Here is a 19,773-nt window from a genome sequence, read left to right as displayed (position 1 = left end):
GAACACAATTTTAAGGAACCAGATGATGATGGTGAAGACTTTAGAGTTGCAAAGGATTATGATACCTAACCCTAACCTAACTATTTTATAACCAAAAAGAATAGAACTAAAAAAATGAGAAATCATTTAAACATTTGGAGGCTAAGGAATGTTTTTTAAAGGACTATAGATTTGACAGGAAATTGGGGGAGTTTTAATTTCTTAAGTGAAACCACTAGTATTCAGAAAGTTCTCATTTAAGTCACTGAAGTATAAAAAGAATAACTGGATCAAGGAACCTGTGAGAAAAAAACTGTCATGGGAATCAGAGAAGAAATGAAGACCCAGCAGAGGGAGCCATGACAATCAGACAGCAGATAAAAGGCTTCATCTAGAAGCTTTTTGCAGGGGGGAAGTGGGGGTGCAGCTAGGTGATTTGGTGGCTGAGAGACAGACCCAGAGATGGGAGGTTCTAGATTCAAATTTGACCTCAGACACTTCTTAGCTCAGTGACTCTGGGCAAGTCACCTAACCCCCATTGCCTAATACTTACCACTCTTCTGCCTTAGAATTAATTCTAGGACAGAAGGCATGAGGGTTTTCTAAAAAACAAATAAATAAAAGTCTTCTAACCAGAGGGACAGAGAATTTACTTCAATGGTCAAGAGCTTCAGCAGTAGCTTTTAGCCCCTTGAGATGGAGAGGTGAAGCTTCTCATATCCTGTTGCAATCTGTTGCCACCTGTGACTTGAGAAAGGAATGTAAAGACTGAGTCGTTTCTGTACATCTTTGTGACCCTGTGTTTTTCTCTTGGCAAAGATGCTAGGTAGTTTGCATTTCCTTCTCCAGCTCATTTTACAAATGAGGAAACTGAGGCAAACAGGATTAAGTGGCTTGTACACAGCTAATAAGTGTCTATGACTAGATTTGAACTCAGGAAAATGAGTCTTTCTGACTCCAGACTGGGCTCTATCCACTGCACCACCTCACTGCTTTATCTTCTTGTGTGCTGCAAAGGTTTGTTTGGCTTAAAGAGTCAGTCTGTGTTATGTCTCTGGAAAAATTCTAGGGGATTGAATTATTGGCTGTGCTGTGCTGTATAATCCAGATGTAGACAGTTTGATGAGCTTTGCAATTCTCTGGCTTTAAGAGACTGCTATTCCAGTTGAGATAACATTTTCTCAATACCCTTTAAGGGTGATTATAAATTGCAAAAAAACTTTAAATACTAGTATGAGTAGAGAAGATTTGCCCTGCCGTTGAGTGGTAAAGGTCAACAGTCCAACAGTGAACAGAGAAGTAGTTTCATGGGCTGTCAATATTACTAAATGGGCTAAATTCCTAATTGCATTCCTAAATGCTTCAAAGTCTACAATCTGGAGCTGTAAGCTACCCAACACATGGGTTTTCCCCTCTTATGTGCTTCCCTCACATCTTTTCTTAAGTATGATGCCAAACTCTTCACCATAAAAGTTAAGAACATTGGTGGAAGACTGTTATCCAGGTACATATGTGATGTATTTATTTATGCATTAACTTTACTATATCAGTATATTTAATGTTATTATTTCTTTTGCCTTTCTGTTATGTAATGTTATGATCTAAAAATACCACCATTACGAATGGCTGGTTGTATAAATATTAGTACAGTGATCGTGAGTATGATTTGGATGAAAATATAGTAAAGGGGGGGGTCTGAAGAGGAGTCTCTTATCTTCCAGGTAAGGGCACTGAAACCCAGACAGACCTTATGTGCAAGGTCATATAGGCAACATGATGGCTGAGCTAGGGTTCAAACCCAGGTCCTTTGACTTTAAATCCAACCTTTTTCACTGTAACATGCTGCCTTTAGTGAAGGGGAATCACATTATCTGAGATCTGATGCTTCAGGGAATCAGAAGTAGGGAGTTCTCAGATCCACACATTTATCCCAAATATGTCTGCTGAATACCAGTCCCCCTCATCATTTTCCTACTAGATATCACTAACTAGATATTTCATTCATGTTTTAAAGTCAACAAACACAAAATTTTTTCTCTCATCCATGTCTCTTCTACTTTCTATTTCTGTAAAGGGCATGGTCACATTTGGAGATTTTCTTCTCGCCTTTGCCTCTTAAACTCCCTAGCTGCCTTCAAGACTCAACTCAGGTATGCCTCATATAATATTTTCCTGATACACCCTGGTATTAGGGCTCCCTCAACCTCCTCAAATTATCTTGAGTCAACTGAACTGTGTATAAACTATATCCATCTACTGTGGGGATTCTAAACCTTTTTATATGCCCTACACCCCTTTGGCAGACTGGTAAAGCCCATGGCCCAGGATAAAGTCTTTACTTATCTATTTAAAACTTTACTTTCTGTCATAGTAACAACTTTAAGACAGAAAGGCAAGGGCTAGGGAAATTGGATTAAGTGATTTGCCCATGGTCATGCAACTAGGAAGTGTCTGAGGCCAAATTTGAGTGCAAATGCTCCTGACTCCAGGCCTAGTTCTCTAGCCATTCAGCCAACCCCATTGTAATGTTTTAAAATGCATAAAATAAAACACAAATGATTACAATAGAATCTCATTATAGAGAAATAGTTATGAAAATATTAAAAGTTCTAAGTATACAGATCCCCTAAAAGTTTTGTAGGTGGATCTTAGTTCAGAACCTATGACCTAGGGGGAAGTTGGGTGGCTCAGTGGATTGAGAAAGAGGCCTAGAAATAGGAGGTTCTAGGTTCAAATCTGGCCTTGGGCACTTCCTAACTGTGTGACCCTAGGCAAGTCACTTAACCTCCATTGCCTAGCCCTTACCACTCTTCTGCCTTGATACACAGTATTGATCCCAAAATGGAAGGTATGGGTTAAAAAAAAAAAAAAGAACCTATGACCTAGTAGAAAGTAATCTCCTTGAAGGCAAAGGCTATTTCATTTTTGGTTTTGTACCCCAAGCCCTAAAAGAGATGTGAAGATAGAATTAACTTTCCCTTTGTCTATTTTTAATTAATCAAATCAAGAAACTTAAAGTACTCCTACTTAGTAGCTAGCTAACCATTAGGTAAGAGAGTTCACAAGTCATGTACTAGTTCACACTCCCAAAAGTCACAAGCACCGCCCCCACCTTGGGCAGTGCCAAGCAAATTGGGAGACTACAATTGGTTCCTGTAAAGAGGGGGAGAGATAGGAAGTGACATGGAAAAAGGGGTATTAAAGAAGAGACAAACATGGTCTAGGTGTTTTTGCTTCCTTGGTTTTAGAGAGGCTGGTTCCTTGGAGAGACTCTTCCCTTAGATTCTGAGTCGGTGAGTAGAGCTGAAGACATCACTGGGACTTCTGCCTGAGGACTACTGGGAAATCCACAGAGAGATCAGGGTTTGAGGAAGCACCTGCCGGGCCTGAGTCATACTTCACCAGAGCAGCATTTAGGGCTGGTAGGCTAGACCAGCCTTTTGTCTCCCTATACTTCCCACTTTAACTATCTCTACCTTGTTGTAAATAAAAGCTGCTAACAGTCATTATGAGTTAGGGGTTAATATTTTATAATTGGCAAACACTTTTATAACTCTTATATTGAGACAAAACCTACATTTAATTGTTACAGAGACACTATTGGAAGTATGCTCAAGCCAGCTTTAACTTCAAGAGGTGCTGCTAAATTTCCATGTGAGTATTTAAATCTCAGAAATCTACTCTTGATTTCACTTTTTGGTGATTATCTAGATCAAAAAAAAGTGTCAGTAACGCAGATTAAGCTTAAAAGTGTGTGTGTGCATATATATTTTTCCCCAGATGGCTGGGGGAAAAAAAAACATTTTTCCCCCTAGGAAAGTTGTTGAATATTTCCAAAAACAACTCTGTATTGGATCTGTAAATATTGCTTGAGCTCAGCAAAGGCTCAGGAAATAATGACCAGACTGGAGGTTTGGGGACTGTAGACTAACAACAATAACAACTAGCATTTATATTGAGTTTTATGGTTTACAAAGTGCTTTATGATATTTTGCATATATCTCATTTGAATCTCACCCCTGGGCAGTATGTATAATGGGTAAAGGGCTAAACTTGGAGACCTAGATTCAAATACCATTTCTGACACTTAATTGTTTTGTGAGTATGATTAACTCCTTAAAACATATCCACTAGACAAATTTCCATCCAACTTGGTGGAAGGAATTCCCACATCAACAAAATCCCAGATCCATGACTATTATTTATTGATGTACCAGAAGTGTTTGATATAAATGTTTGCTGAAATGAATGACCAAGTCTTCAAGAATTTGTTAAGGACCTACATTTAGGCACATTCTGGGAAAGTCAAGTCAAAAACAGTCCATACTCTCAAGTGCTCACAGTCTAATGAGGGAGAAAATATGCAAATGTACCAACAGGATACTTCCAGCATAAACTGGAGATAATCAACAGAGGGAAGACATTAGAATTAAGGAGAACCAGGGAAATCTTGTAAAACGTGGTATTTTATCTGAAACTTGAAGAAAGCCAGGGAAAATAGGAATCAGAGATGAAGAGGAAAAGCATTTCAGGTACAGAGGATAGAAGGCAAGAATTTAAAGTCAGGAGATGGAATGTCACATGTAAAGCAGCTGGTGATCCAGGGGTTTCAGTGCTGGGTCCGAAGTCAGGAAGACTGAGTTCAAATCAGGTCCCAGACACTGATACTTAATACTGATTTTAAAATAGAGAGAGTAAGAATATTTTTTTATATTTATAATTGGTATAAAAATTGTCCCATTAGGCTTTGCACTGTAATATATAATAAAATAGGAGTGAATGAACATCAAAGTAACAGGAAGAAAACATTTCCTCTAGTTCCACAGTAAAGACTATCCTGGTTACAATGAGATACTGTGATGCTAGAAAAGAGTAATAAAATTGAAATGAAGGGAAGAGAACCTCTTCTTTACTCACACTGACTCTACTCTTTATTCATACAGTATGGTAAGTTGGCATTTTTGAGTACAGATTCCACTGTTCCTTTACCCAAAGAAAAAGGCTTAAGATGCCAACACAGATCTTTCACACATGGAGGGAAAAAAGATGATCCATATCATAAATTGGGGGAGGGGGGGAATTGAAACCCCTTTCATGCTACCTGACATAATAAAGGTAGAAAGAAAAAATGTCTGAGAAGACTTCCCGACACCATCTTTATTAACACACACTGTCTGTCTCAATTTAGGCAGAAAAGGTCCATTAAATTATCAGTGTCAAACACAGAGACACAGACTGATTAAAACAAAGATGAAACAATTGGCCTTCCAAAATTTAGGATTACCTTTTTTTTTTTAATGCAGTATCATCACTTGGCATCGAAATACATCCTTGATCCAAAAAGTCCAAAATTCAACAAGAGCAAGATGAAGGACACTTTTACAGGAATCTGTGAAAAGGGAAACACAACCATGTTCTCAGTATAACAAAAAATAATGAAAAAATAAGAAGTAATAACAGTCTGAAAGCATACCAGTAATGGTACCACTTTCTGAGAGTCAAATGGCATGTGAATACCTTCACATTCCATTCAGGTTAATAACTTAGAGAGGCAACAAAAATGAAAAAAAGAAACCACATTCTTTGAAAAAAAAAATTTTTTTGAATGGCTACAACTGCCTGTTAAAATTAATTATAAAAGGTTTGGGTTTTTTTTTTAATTGAATATGTTGTTTCCTAATCACTAAGTTCACATTGACTTATTTGACTAAAAAGTAACCATAAAAGAGCACTTAAAAGATATATTCTCAGAAAATGCCAAAAATTTAAAAAAAATCATTTCTTAAATGCTTATCATGTAAAAGCCACTAGGCTATAAGACTACATAGGGAAATGAAAATAAAAACAATACAGTTCATATTCTTGAGAAGGTTACAATCTGGAGAAGTGACATGGATACATGATTAACTCTACCACAAATCAGAATATGCTAAAGTACATAGGAGGTCACATGGTAGCAAGAGACATTTGAAGGAACTTAGATCATTTCTGGCTCAAAGGATGCAGAAATCTTCATAGAAAAGATGACATCTCCAATGAGTCTCTAAAGAAAACAACTTGAGAGGCAGAGATCTATGGGAAGTTCCCTGTAGGCATACTTTTAAGAGTGTGAAAATGCATGCCAAGAAAAGAAGGCAGGACAAGATCAAGGGAAGCTGAGGCATATGGTTTGGCTAGAACTTAAAGAGTGTGTGTGAAGGAGATAAGATATAGATGATCATAAAAAGTTGATAAGGATTTAAACTTTCTGGCTTAGGAAGACAGCCTCAATATCAAGGTCTCTTTATTCCTCTTGCTTGATTACCTTTTCCTGGTTTTCCTGCCTTCCTGTTATCCTGTGACCTAGCTTTTCTTATCTTGGACCCTCAATCAATTTGTTGCCATAAATGCTCGTCTAGGTTACAGAACATGGATTAGGACCCTCCTGAATCCTGACTGCCCATTTTCTTAGCTAAGATATGTTCAGGGTGTATATGTGCAACTCAAATTCAGCTTGCCTCTTCCTTGGGTGGTAGTGGTCCTGAGATTAACCATCTATACAGCAAGAAAATGGGGTGCCATATTCTGTTTTGTTGTATGCCTTAAAAGAGATGGGGAAAGAATTAGAAAACTTTGGATTTTGCAAATGGAAAAGGAAAAAAATAAGATCACAGAAAATTTCAGCCTCAGTCAAGAAAACTTAGTAAAATTATTTTTTTGTTTTTTGTTTTTTTTTTACTAAGTGTACTAAGTACACTTAGTAAAATTGTTCATTACAACTCAAAAGAGAAGGTTCATGTCTGAGAACGAATGCAAGTTGTTTCCTGTGCCATTTATTTATAGCAGCATTTCTCAAATTCTATAATTCTCAAATTTCATTCCATAAAACATTGGAGCTTACACAAAATGACTAGGAGTTCATTAAGTTTCCTGGGAATTATCTACATATGGTAATTTTTTGGTACAATAATAGGCCTCATATTCTCTATGTTGTTCCAAAATTTTCCCAATTACCCTTTAAACCCAGAGGTGTTCCATGCCCCATAAAACACATTTATCTACACCATCAATAGATTTCAATTCTAAAAGAGTTCCACAGCCAAGTTAATTTGGGAAATGCTGCCTGCAAGCCTGACTAATGAAAAGGAGAAAGGAAATAGAGGAGGGGTCAGTTAGAGTAATATAATTTGTCATTGATAAAAATCCTTTTCAATTAATTCACTGAGAGAAAGGGGCAGAGAAATAAAGACTGGATGAGAATTAATGTCCCAAATACTTTCTTCCATATTAATAAAACATTTTGCATCTAGGCTTCCTTGGACCAGAATCAAATGGTGATGTAATTGTTCTGCTAAGATTTCAGTACTTCACCAAAGGTTATCCTGATTGAACATGAAAGCCTTACATGGTTAATAATACCGTTATACCTAATAAGTGTTGACTTTACTCCATAAAGGGAGAAAGGCAGATGTTCATAATTGCTGTAATATTTCTTATTTATAGATAATATATAAAGAAGTATCTATTTTTCATTTGTAAATTTATTATACAATATAACCTTTAAGCTCTCAGAAGGCAAGAGCTTTCTATATTTGTTTTCCTTTGTTCAGGACCTAGAGTAATACTGAAATACTAGACCTATGCTTTTTTAAAAAAGGCATTTTAAAACTTTTTCATATATTCTAGGAAGAAAAACCAAGTAAATTAAGAATGTTTATTATTACATGCAGTTAGAAAACCTAAAGAGCTAATCCATCAGTATATCTTGGACAGACACCAAAATTAGATAATGAGTTGGTCCCCAAATTAAACATTAGAACAGTGAGGTAGACTGCCTTCAGAAAATCAGAAAACTCCTTTAATAAACTGAGAAATAAAAATTAACTTTTAACAAATATTCTAATGATGGTGCTAGATGGTTATGAGTCATGGAACACTACAGTCTCCAAAGAACTAAAAATGAGTTTCTGTCAAAGGGCAATGGAGAGCTTCATAATCAGTGTGAAAAGACTACATCATAACAAATACAGAATTTTTTTTTAAAGAAAACTGGAATAAAAGCTGTGAACAAAGAAATGTATGGGTGAAAAAAAGATGGAGCAAGTCATATGGAAAGCAAAAATGATAGCCTACAGAAAGACTTACATGCTCCATTGGTTTCATAATGAAGTCAAGAGAAAGCAAGAAAAGTCCCAGTATAGTGGGTGAAGTCCTATGTGATATTTATGGGAAGGCAAGTACAAGAGTGGCACAGGATTAGCAAGTATTGAAGGATTGTAAACAGCATCTTTGAAGGAAAAACACAAATCAATGAGATCACAGATCCATTTGAGTATGTGCGAGCATCTTCTGTACCCTGATTTGTGTCTGCCCTTCTTGCAAGAAGTGTCAGCACCAAGACAATGGGGCAGTGACAAAGCATAAAGACAGCTGAATATATACTTATTATACTTATACTTCCAGTAGTTATCCAAGTGAGCGTTACAGTTTCAAGATTATCAGTGTAGGTGATGAAAGCCTTTATGATGTGAAGCAAAGCAATATGAGATTTAGTCAGCCTCCATGACCGACTGAGGATTCTGAGATTTAGAAGTAAGGCCCTTACATCTAGGGTTCTGAAGGGTCTCTAACTAGTATGCCTTCAAGGTCAGCAACTTCTCATAGACACATCTTCTTATCAATCAGTCAATGAATATTTATTAAAAATCTTCTCTTTGCTAAACATTGCATAGACAAAGAATCCCAGAGAACAATTCACCATTTGTATGAAGCCTTTTCTGATTCTTTATCCAAGAGTGCCCTTCCTCCCTAGGCAGCTTATGCTTCTTTGCATTTATTCTCTTTATATTCATAAATATAAATGTATATGTATATACATATATATGTACACACACACACACGCACACACACACGCACACACACCATTAAACAAGAGGGATTATTTCATTCTTTGAATTTGTAACCTTAGCATCTAGCCTAGCATAATGGCTGGAAGATAGAAGATTAATAAATGCTTAATGATTGACTGGATCCACATACCAGATCTAAGTCCACAGCTTCCTCTTTATTAAAGCTACAACCAACCCTCTGAGAGTTTTAGCAGTGACTCCCATCATAAAAGTCAAGCAAAGACAAACTAGACTCAGGGGAGGACTTAGAGATCCAATGATCAAAACACAGGTGGTTGTTGAAATTAAACAAGAAAAAAACTCCAGGACAGGAGGCAGAGATATTAGAAAATGACAGCAATATAATGTAGATCACAGCAAGTTTGGAAACCAACCCAGACTCTGAACTCAGCTTCACTTTTAAGATTCATATAGCAACATGCCACTTCTATAGATCTTGGCTTCTCTGTCATATTCTCAAGCCTGCACATTTCTTGGACCATCCTTCTATTTCCAATCTTTGCCCCTTCCATAGCTGGCCTCAACCTAGAACTGATAGTCCCTTCTGGCTTCTGGTAAAAAAAAACAAAAAATACCTACAAACTCCACTCAAGAAGACAATATTCCTCAGGACTCTAAGTTTTCCTCTCTCTTTCTTCTTTCTGACCTGTTTTTTTAGGCCAAACAGATTGCTCCCTCCACCCTTTATATTCTATTATCCCACAGTCTCTATCTAACCCTTTCTTTGGAACTTTGCTAACTGCTTTTAGCTCTACACAATTCTTTTTAAATCCCATTAAGAATACCCTTGAGATATGGCAAAGTTGGGACATTAATTCACTGCTGGTGGAGTTGTGAATTGATCCAACCATTCTGGAGTGCAATTTGGAACTATGCCCAAAGGGCGATAAAAAACTGCCTGCCCTTTGATCCAGCCATAGCACTGCTGGGTTTGTGCCCCAAAGAGATAATAAGGAAAAAGACATGTACAAGAATATTCATAGCTGAACTCTTTGTGGTGGCCAAAAATTGGAAAATGAGGGGATGCCCTTCAATTGGGGAATGGCTGAGCAAATTGTGGTATATGTTGGTGATGGAATACTATTGTGCTAAAAGGAATAATAAAGTGGAGGAATTCCATGGGGACTGGAGCGACCTCCAGGAAGTGATGCAGAGCAAAAGCAGAACCAGGAGAACATTGTACACAGAGACTGATACACTGTGGCAATATCAAATGTAATGGACTTCTCCATTAGTGTCAATGCAATGTCCCTGAACAATCTGCAGGGATCTAGGAGAAAAAACACTATCACAAGCAGAGGACAAACTGTGGGAGTAAGAACACCAAGGAAAAGCAACTGCTGGACTAAAGGATTTGAGGGGACATGACTGAGGAGAGACTCTAAATGAACACTCTAATGCAAATACCAACAACATGGAAATGGGTTCAAATCAAGGACACATGTGATACCCAGTGGAATTGCGCATCGGCTATGGGAGGGGTAGCGGGAGGGGGGGAGGAAAAGAAAATTATCTTTGTTTCCAAGGAATAATGTTTGAAAATGAACAAATAAAAAAATTTTTAAAAGTAAAAAAAAAAAGAATACCCTTGAGTTTTTGCTTGACTATTTTAAAAAATATTTAATCCTATGGAATAAAAGGTTTCATTTCAGGTTCTCCTCCAACAAGGTATCTACAATGAATATATTAAAATCATATAAGATTACTTGATTGCAATTGAGATAGCTTAGACAATCCTCTAATTAGTAACAAGCAAGGCAAGAAACCAGGAGACATGCTCATTAAAAGTGTCAACCATTGTCATATAGAATGTCTAATGCAGAATCCACAAGAAGAATTCCCTACAGATGATGAGGTTCTCCAGATATTCTGTTTATGATGATACTGTGCTCATTGCATCAAGCCTTGAAACACTACAGAGTTTCAGTAACAAAACTCAAATTCACTCACTGAGGTCTTACCTAAGCAGCCACAAAACAAAACAAAAAAGTAGATGAAGAACATCAGTTACCTATATTCTATATGTGATTGGATGGAAAACTTACTGAATTCAGATATATATGTTATATATATCTGTGTGTATACATATGTGTGTGTGTATCTTGACCAAACACTGAAGATGTTTGTTCAAACCATGAAATGAGCCCAGAATTTAATCAGAAGAAGAGGGTGGGTTCAATTACATTTAGGAAACTCCATAGCACTTTCAATGACTCCAAGCATTTTTGCAGTACAAAAAGTTATCTTTTAAAAATCTATAGTCATCTAGTAATATCATATGGCTGGAACTCATAAACTACCCCAAGCAACTTACCTCAAATACAAATGTGATCTTATCAATTAGAATATTACATGTAGATCTCAAGTCTTCTATACCTTTTGGGTATCCTGCACAACTCTATGTCTTCTCATAAATTGGAGTGCGGATCAGGATGTCCACTCAAAGTATTGATACTTTCAAAAATGAATCCAAGAGGGCAGCTGGGTAGCTCAGTGGATTTAGAACCAGGCCTAGAGATGGGAGGTCCTAGGTTCAAATCTGACCTCAGACACTTCCCAGCTGTGTGACCCTGGGCAAGTTACTTGACCCCCATTGCCTAGCCCTTACCACTCTTCTGCTTTTTTGGAACCAATACACAGTATTGATTCCAAGACGGAAGGTAAGAGGTTAAAATAAAATGAATCCAAGCAGGCTGTGCACAAAGAATGGAAGTAGACAAAGCCAATGTAATAAGCCTTGGTAGCCCCAAGTACCAGAGGACACTAGAAGAGATCTGAAACCCATGGACCTCTCAAAGCCACTGCAATAGACAAAACCAACAGAAGTACTAGGCAACCTCAGCCTCACAAGAGAGTTCTGACCAACACAATCTGGACATGGCCAATCCTAAATGAAGTATGTTTAGGAAAAGAGTAGTCAGAAAAAGGATAGACAAAGTCCATGTAGGGCCACCAGGAGATAGACCCAAAAGCCAGGTATATGGGAGCCTACACCTAAATATTTAATCTAGAATTCTGTCATTAATGGCATCCAGACTACAGAAGGGATGGGATCACAAAGGCATAAATAATTACAAAGTACTTACATGCTAATTAATAAAGGAGAAAAGACAAGTGTCCCATCAGAATCCCACTGGTTTCTGGGAACACAAAATCAGAAAAGCCAAAGGGTGAAGAAAATTAGAAAAGACAAAGACAAAGCCTCAGGGTCGTTCCATAATATAGGTTTTCACAGAGGAAAAAAGGGATGGGGATAGAGGAATACACTACAGAAGAAGTAAAGAAGTGGAAGGAACTTAGTTTTTCTGCAAAAGTGTGGGATGCAAGAATATTGTATAAACCCAGAAAAGGGATGGAGAAAAAAAGAATATCTCATGAATTTTACTCTTTCTTAAACTGGGCAAAGACACAAACAAAAAAGTCTGGTATAGAAATACATTAAAACCTACAAAGAAATAGGCAAGGAAAGAAAGAGTGAGACAAGAGAAAATATTCACAAACTAAACAAACTTGAACTTCAGAAGGTAGATTACATTGGAAAGAATTAAAATATCTAACAACCAGAGATCAGGCTAGTCTAAGAGACTAGAGGGGAAGAACATCAGAATATTTTTATTAGAGACTTCTGGTGTTGATCACATAACTTTTTTTTTCCACTACCTTCTCATTGATTAGGCTAAAAACAAAAAAACACTGGGAATAAAACTAGGCCAGAGTTTTTTAAACTAATATATAAATTGTTAATAATCTGACAAATATCAAAAATGCCACAGTATAATTTATAACAAATGATTAGAAATAAAATTATTAGAAACTTTTGACAAATTATATTGAAACAAAGTAAAAACTTAAATGAAATACGAAAATTATTAGTAAAAGAAGTTAAAATTGTAATAACCCAATCATAGAAAAAATCAGAAAAAAATTGGACAACCCATAAGTGAAATCCAAAATTTTTAAATTTAGTACTAGATGAATTTAGAAATGAATTCTATCATACATCCCAAAAAACAACTGATTAAAATTTTATATAAATGGTTTGCAAATATACAGGTTTCATCCCACCAAACTCTTTCCAGGAGACAAATATGGTCCTGATGCCTAAACCAGGGAAAGATAAAGGAAAGTGGGGGTGGGGGTGGGGAGACTATAGAGCAGTATCTCTAATGATAATAGATATAAAAATATTGAACAAAATGTTAGCAAAAAAAACTTAAGTTATATAGTAAAAATTTGATTTGTGCCAAGAATGCATGAATGGTTCAATATTAAGAAAACATTAGACTATTAAATAGTAAAATAATAAAAATCACATGATTATATGTAATTAAATGTAATAATAAATGTAAAAAATGCTTTTGATGTAAAACTACAGTCTTTTTTGCATAAAAAGATGAGAAAATACAAGAATAGATTATTCTTCTTTAAGCCAAAAAGTAATTAAAATGAAAAGCAAGAATTATTTATAATGGAGAAATACTTGAGAGCCAAGGAAGTTAAATGACTTGCCCAGGGTTACACAGGTGGTATGACAGGTGGGATTTGAAAGTGATTCCATAGTCAGTGTCCCTCCCATTGTACCATATTGCTTCCCTATGTAGCAGAGTCAATACTGAAAGTCATGTCTTAGGACTTTAAGTTCAGCATTCTTTCACTGCTATCTTAAATACAGAATGGATGTCACAAAGAAAAGGGCAAAAAATTGTCCTACTCATTCCCAGAGAGAAAAAGTAGGTGTAATGGACAGAAGATGAAGAGAAACTGTGAATCAATAGAAGAAAAACTTCTTGGCAATTAGAACAATCTAAAAGGGAAGCAGTTCAATTTTCATTGGAAACTTTCAAATGTGGTTGAAGAACTATGTGACAAGTGTCAGTGATATTGCAGAGGGCATTCCTATCTAGGTGTGGGCTAGCCCCCTGAGGCCATTTATCTGGCCCCCACCACACTTCCGGAAGGGGCACTTCTTTCATTGGTGGCCAATGAGAGGAGCACTGGATGCATCTGCATCCTGTGGTCCTGGAGTACTGTATGTAGCAGCACTGCAAAACATGGCATAATGTACAATACTACTTTCAGTGACATAATCCTTTGTTCTAACAAGGTGCTACACAAAGGATTATGTGGCTGCACAATGGAAGATGTCAGCAGGGTGAGCAGCAGTCTGGGGAAGGGGATTCCTCACTGTGTAAACTGCTGCCTGGTATAGTGGTGGTGGTGATGGCACTATGAAAGGTGTGACAGGTCCATCACAGTCCAGTACTGCAGCCTCTGCTATCCCAGACAGCGGTATAGAGTGTCACAGGCCCAGCACTGCCTCCAGTACTGTATACAGGCATCTGGCCTGTGATATCAGTGGTGGGCCTCTACTGTGAGAAGCCCACCCGCTGGGTGTTTTATAAGACACCCCCTTTTTGGGGGGGGGGGTCAAATTAATATAAGATATTGTCTTATTTTCAGGGAAACATGATAGTACAATGGCCCCATACTCCCCCAGATGCACAACATAGTGGTCCCTATGGGGCTGGGGGAGTATAGGGGCCATTGTACTGTGGAGTAATGTGGGGAGAGACTTTTGGGCAGAGGGAAGTTATAGGGGCCATTATGTTGTGCATCTGGGGGAGTATGGTTGCCATTGTACTATGTGGGGGAAGTGAGGCATGTGTTTTTTGTATTACAGTCTATAATTACAGATCCATAAATACAGACCACAAGAGGACACACACTAGTGTAGTGCCTTCTTTTTTCCTGCTGTAGAATCTGATTGCATGGGTCTAATTCCTGTGTGAGTTCACAGATCAGTGTGGTTCACACAGGGTAGTGTGAACTGGAAAGGTGGTGGAGGAACCAGCTCTGTAATCATGCTGGTTCCCACACCGCTCCAGTGTGAGCCTGAAGTAATAGTGGAGTTCCATCAATATGACCACTGGTGAGGCTGAAATGATGTGGGCTGAAAAGGCTGCATTGATGGACACAGATCAGACTGCATTGATGGGCAGTGCAGTCTATGCCTCTGTGTGGGCAAAATTATTGTTGGTATGTTGTTTTTGTAGGGTTGTATATATCATATTGGTATTTTACTAATAGCAATTTGGAATCCTTAGTAAACAATAACATCAAGAAAGCATAATTGACTCAGAGTGTAGGATATTCAAAGAACAGTGGACTTATGATTACTTTTTCATTCAGTACAAGGAAAGAGCTGTGTGTTTGATATACCAGAATATAGCGTCTGTGTTCAAAGAATAAAATTTGTGTCGACACTATCAAACAAAAATATAATCATTTGGTCGAAGATATGAGAAAAGATAAAATATTAAAACTGAAAAATATATTGACAACTCAGAAAAATACTTTTGTGAAGCAGAGGCAGCTAAATATTTCTTCACTGCAAGCAAGTTTTCAAGATGCCAAGCTAATAGCATGCGCTGGCAGACAATTTGTGGAGGGAGAATTTATTAAAGAGTGCCTTCATTCTGTTGCCAAAGACATGTGTCCAGAAAAGGCAGACTTATTTAGTATAGTTAGTCTTTCCGGATCTACAATTACATGAAGGATTGAAGAAATGGGAAACAATCTGCATTAGCATTTGCAAAACTCCGGTAGAAAACTTTCCTATTTTTCCTTGGCACTCGACAAAAGCAATGATGTTCATGATTCTGCACAACTTCTAGTTTTTATTTATGGGAAGAATGACAATTTCAAAGTCACAGAAGAGCTTACTGCACTGCAAAGCATCAAAGGAACAACTGCAGGAGAGAATATCTATGAAAAGGTTTCCCAAACTGTGAAGGATTTGGAGCTAGACTGGGCTAAACTAGCCAGTGTGACAACTGATGGTGCTCCTAGCATGGTGGGGTCTAAGAAAGGAGTAATTGCTCACATTAACCAAGAGATGGACAAATGTAACCATTCTCATCTAATAGCCATGCACTGCCTCATCCACCAACAAACGCTGCTATGTAGTAAATCATTGAAGTGTGACTCTGTTATGAAAATTGTGGTATCTTGTGTTAACTTCATTAGAGCTAATGCACTAAACCACAGACAATTTCAGGAATTTCTGTCTGAGCTGAATGATGCCTATGAAGATCTTCTGTACTACACAGAAGTCCATTGGCTGAGTTGAGGGAGAGTTTTGAGACATTTCTATGACTTACTTCCACGGGTTACAGCTTTTATGCTTTCAAAAAACAAAGAAGTACCAGAGCTCAATGATGCAGAATGGAAATGGCACCTCGCCTTTCAGACAGATGTAACAGAGCTACTCAACAGTTTTAATGTGCAACTTCAAGGAAAAGGGAAGCTCATCTGTGCTATGCATATTCACATATACATGTGAAAGCATTTGAAGTAAAATTAGGCCTCCTTATCAAACAAGTGAAGGAGGAAAACTTCTGCCATCTCCCCTTAACTCAAAATCTATTAGTGGAAAAACCCTTGAATGCATTCCTAAAAGAAATATGTGTGAAAAAAATAAATTAAAAAAAAAAGAAATGTGTGGGCTCGCTGGAAAAGTTGCAAAAGGAGTTCCAATTCATATTTAAAGAGCTTCATCTCCATGAACAGGACATACAGCTTTTCTGTAACCCATTTTCAATTAATATTGCAAATGTGGATCCAGTTTACCAAATGGAACTGGCTGAAGAATTGGGACTCTCTGAAAGACGCATTCAAGTCAAGCAGCTTGCCTAATTTCTTCTCTTCTCTGAGACATATCCTAATCTTAGGAACCATGCACTCAAAATGGCCACCATCTTTGGCAGCACTTATGTCTATGAACAGACTTTTTCCAGAATGAAACATCTGAAATCTCCTACCAGATCTAGACTAACTGATACACACTTGCATCACTTGTTATGGCTAGCAGTGACAAATATGGAAGTGGACATTGACCATCTCATTAGCCAAAAGCAGGCCCATAGTTTCCATTTAAATTCTGATCAGTTTGTTGATTTTAATTTACTTATTCTTTATTTTAAATATTATATTTGTTCCTGTTTTGTTTTTTAACTTTAAAATAAGATATGTGTAGTGTGCATAGGGATTTGTTCATAGTTTTTTTAATAGTCTGGCCCTCTAACGGTCTGAGGGACAGTGAACTGGCCCCCTGTGTAAAAAAGTTTGGGGACCCCTGGGCTAGACTAAGTAAGTTCAGAAGTGCCTTGTAACTCAAGACTCTATAATTCTACAATACTTCCTATTATAATAAGTCTCAGATATCTTACTTAAACTTTTTAAACACCAAACAACACACATTTATATTTTAAACAAACACACTTCTCACCTCTTGCCTGGGGCTATGTGTTTATTCACAATCATGTTTTTTGCAAGGGCTATATTGTCATATATGATCCCCAGTTCCCCTCTTCAACTGTACAACTAAAATATTCATTCTCCCATTCTATAACAATATATTTGAAGATAAAGTGCTATGAATAACTGACAAAACAAATAGCCTCATCATCTTCAATATCACAATTACCCATATTTTTCCTTTCTTACAAACTTAAACTGTTACCAAAGTTAACTTTATTTTCTCCCCATATTTTCTTCCAAGTCCTTTCTTGTCATATCAAGTTTAATTTCCTGGTCTCTATTTAAAAGTTATAAAATTCCAACCTCATTACAACAAATAAAGCTCTGTAATTTCAAACCCCTAACTCCAGAACAACTTCAAGCACTATTAAATAGGAGATTTCAATGCCACAAAAGAATTCTGCTAGTCTCTTAGGGTTTGTTTTAACAATAGTAAGCATATACTTTTATCAAAAAATTCAGTTTTCATTTCCATTTCCTACCTCTCCTACCTTACTCAAGTTCTACTTATTCCTTCTCAACTTGTGCTATTCTTCCTTCACAGTCCAAACTCTCTACTAGTCCTTTCTACTTTGCCTCTTGGGACTCATTCCATTACAGGAAAGTTTCCCTTTATACTCAAAATTTTTATCCTCTTATTTGAAACCTGAGGTTTTAATTGTAAGTACACACCCAGTGCCTAAAACACTGAAAAGTTAAATGACTTACCAAAGGTCATACAGCCAGCCTTTTTCAGAGGTAGAATTCAAACCTAGGTCTTCCTGGTTTTGAGATTATCATATAAGGAAAATTAATTTGATGATAGTAAAAAATACAAAGTGAAGGTGAAGTGAAAGAACTCAGAAAGATTGTGTGAAAGAAAAAGAGTGATTAGATAAGTATGATGAGAACTAAAAATATAGCTATAAATAACAACAGTGGAGCAAGTGTTGAAATTATAGTCAGAAAGTTACAACTTCAAGTCAAATCAAGCCTCATATGTGTACTAGCTGTTTGTCACTGGAAGAGTCATTTAAACTCTAAGTTTCCTTATCTATAAACTGAGGATAATAATAGCACTTACCTCCCAGGGTTGTTGTGTGGGTCAAACATATGTAAAATGTTTGCAACCCCTAAGGTAGCATGTAAAATATTACTTTTCATTATTTCATAAACCAAAGAAAAAAAGGACATCTATATGAAGGAAACAGTTAACATTATCAAAGAAATTAAAGAGAAATCAAAGAGATTAAAACATGAGTGGGGGGGAGTCTCTTGTACTTGGTAACTTGGGACACTGGAGAGAGAAGTTTCAGCAGAATAACAGGACAAAAAGTAAGTAGCAAGTGTCTGAGGAATGAATGGGTGGGGAAGAAGTAGAAACAATTACAACCAACTATCCTTGGGAAGTTTGGAGACAAAAAGGAGAAAGAGAGAATAACAGATTGCCAGGTAAAAAGATCAACATAAGGGAGGTAAAACTGAAGGGAGAGAGAAATGGTTAAACTTCAAAAGAAAATGGTGGCAATAGATGGTGCAAGGTTCCATCTATTGGAGATTGAAGACACAACAAAAAGTGTTAACCTTGGAGAAAAGGGTTGAGTCTATTGCTGAGAAGAAAAGAAAAGGAGGAAATGAGTGAAACAGAGAAATGTTAAGGTGGAGAAGTTCAGAGAATTTGGCCTTGCAAAGTGACCTCAGTTGATAATCTCCCAAACAAGAGCAGTAGTCATCCTTATGATCTCTAAGGTCCCTTTCAACTCTATCCTATGATCCTACCAAGGGTGATAACTCTCACCAAATTCTCAGCTTTAGAACCACCCAAAGAAACATTAGTGCTGAGCAACACAGAACATGAACTATATATCTGATGCAAAAGTAACACTATATCCTATGTAGCATGCCTGAGAAAACAGAATGGAACTGGGAAAAAACTTTAATAGTCAATATATATTGAAAGCATTACTGTTCCCCAAGCCCCAAAGATGCATTAGTCTCATCATACATCATCCATATAATTTTGGCAAGCTCTCCTTTAATTAGGTAATTAAAAGTTACAATCCTACATTGATTGGTCTCTTCCCCCCCAACCCCATCCCAATAGCAAATAGATCATGAAACAATTCTAAACACAATGCTGAGGTCTCACAGTCACAGATGCTCAGTTCCTCACACATATCTGAAAAATAGCCAAATACCAGGCACACTACTTGATTTTTTTTAATTTAGTGGCCTGTTAGCAATAACACATGGAATCCAGCTAACTTTGCTGCTGATGGGGGAAAAAAAGATCTCCATAAAAAGTACTCTGGAAATTTTTGGATTGTAACTCATTTTTAAGAAGACAGCTAAAAAAAAGAAAAGAAAAGAAAAGGCACACACATACACATATGCATATATACATTCCTTTCACTATAGTGAAAAAAATTTTTTTTTTTAATTTGCAAAAAGTCTTTTGAAACAGCTGCTTGATTTCATGGTCAAGCTATTTGGTCTGTAAGACTTGATATTCAAGCCAAGGATAAATACCAAATCACATGATCTACTTGTGGAAAAGGCATAGAAAAATCTCTGTGTTTGGAGTTTATGTTGGCTGTGTAAATGAATG

At 36.9% G+C, this 19,773-nt stretch overlaps 1 protein-coding gene across 9 annotated transcripts in view; it reads right to left on the bottom strand.

The window, feature by feature from the left end:
* The window catches only part of DISP1 (dispatched RND transporter family member 1), a 303,781-nt gene that overhangs the window by 238,309 nt on the left and 45,699 nt on the right, over positions 1-19,773 (bottom strand). For all 9 annotated transcript variants that reach the window (XM_056815972.1, XM_056815979.1, XM_056815977.1 and 6 more), the window contains one exon: positions 5,264-5,368. The gene's annotated coding sequence lies outside the window, so the exon portion shown is untranslated. The remainder of the gene's footprint in view (positions 1-5,263; positions 5,369-19,773) is intronic.

Source organism: Monodelphis domestica, chromosome 2 (genome assembly GCF_027887165.1).
Source record: "Monodelphis domestica isolate mMonDom1 chromosome 2, mMonDom1.pri, whole genome shotgun sequence".
In the NCBI taxonomy this organism is placed as follows: Eukaryota; Metazoa; Chordata; class Mammalia; order Didelphimorphia; family Didelphidae; genus Monodelphis; species Monodelphis domestica.
This window is presented reverse-complemented; position numbering and strand designations above follow the sequence as displayed.